The sequence below is a fragment of the Schistocerca serialis genome, chromosome 9 (assembly GCF_023864345.2).
Source record: "Schistocerca serialis cubense isolate TAMUIC-IGC-003099 chromosome 9, iqSchSeri2.2, whole genome shotgun sequence".
Lineage (NCBI taxonomy): Eukaryota > Metazoa > Arthropoda > Insecta > Orthoptera > Acrididae > Schistocerca > Schistocerca serialis.
This window is the reverse complement of record NC_064646.1, coordinates 330,109,227-330,110,561: the sequence shown is the minus strand read 5'-3', so window position 1 is coordinate 330,110,561 and position 1,335 is coordinate 330,109,227. Positions and strand designations below refer to the sequence as shown.

General features: G+C 48.1%; 1 non-coding gene across 1 annotated transcript; it reads right to left on the bottom strand.

The window, feature by feature from the left end:
- Window positions 1-755: 755 nt before the first annotated feature.
- On the bottom strand, window positions 756-830 carry Trnas-cga (transfer RNA serine (anticodon CGA)). Its single transcript has one exon. It is a non-coding gene; the product is annotated as a tRNA-Ser (tRNA).
- Window positions 831-1,335: the final 505 nt, after the last annotated feature.

The window sequence follows — 1,335 nt, the reverse complement described above, 5'->3', positions numbered from 1 at the left end:
ATATATGGTGATCTGCGGCATCTCTGCTGAAAGACCACAATGTTGGTGGACGCACAAGTGTTTCGGAGCACATTATTCATCGTTCATTGTTGAATATAGAGCTTCGCAGCAGATCACTACTACTTGTTCACGAGTTGACCCAACGACATCATCAGTTACGATTGCAGAGGGCAGCGGACCATCGGAATTCGGCCGTCTATAAGTGGAAACGAGCCGGCTCTTTGGGTGAACCACATTTTTGCTACATTAGGTCGCTAGTCTTCTCCACAAACGCAGTCATCGAGGTGAGCAGCTGCTCGTAACGTGCAGCGCGCCACGGACGCAGGCTGACGGGAACAATATTATGCTATGAGATACACTCTCCTGAGCTTGTATGGGACCTACGGTAGTACTCGAAGACACGCTGACAGTTGCGAACCACCAGCCTCTCTTCATGTTTGATGTCTTCCCCAACGGTGGCGTCATCTCTCAACACTATAATTGTCCCTATCTCGTAACCAGAATTGTGCTACAGTCGTTTGTGGAGCACTATAGCGAACTCACGTTGATGTCTCGGCGACCAAATTTACCTGATGTATATCATAAGGAATCCATCTGTGTCGCCATCGGGCGCCATCGCCGCGTACGCAAATCAGCGACCCGTTATTAACGCGAATTACATGATCTGTGCGTAGACATCTAATGTCACAGAATGAAATTTTCAATCTGCAGCGGAGTGTCCGCTGATATGAAACTTCCCGGCAGATTAAAACTGTGTGCCGGACCGAGACTCGAACTCGGGACCTTTGCCTTTCGCGGGCAAGCGCTCTACCAACTGAGCTACCCAAGCATGACTCACGCCCCGTCCTCACGGCTTTATTTCGGGAGTGCTAGTTCTGAAAGGTTCGCAGGAGAGCTTCTGTAAAGTTTGGAAGGTAGGAGACGAGGTACTGGCAGAAGTAAAGCTGTGAGGACGGGGCGTGAGTCGTGCTTGGGTAGCTCAGTTGGCAGAGCACTTGCCCGCAAAAGGCAAAGGTCCCGAGTTCGAGTCTCGGTCCGGCACACAGTTTTAATCTGCTAGGAAGTTTCAAGTTTCATCTAATGTCACATACCTCCACGAACCTACCAACAATCTGTTCAATCTCTGATGCGCTGAATCAGTTGTGTATTTCGCTCCAAATACGAAGAAACAAGCTGTTAACTAGGTCGTCATAATGTTTTGGCGCATCAGTCTACATGGTCTGCAGATGAATTATTTCACTGCTAAAATATATATTCGATGAGCACATGTCGCGAGATTTTTAAGGTACCATCAAAATTCTACTTGTGTTGCATGTGACCAACGCTTCACTTTTA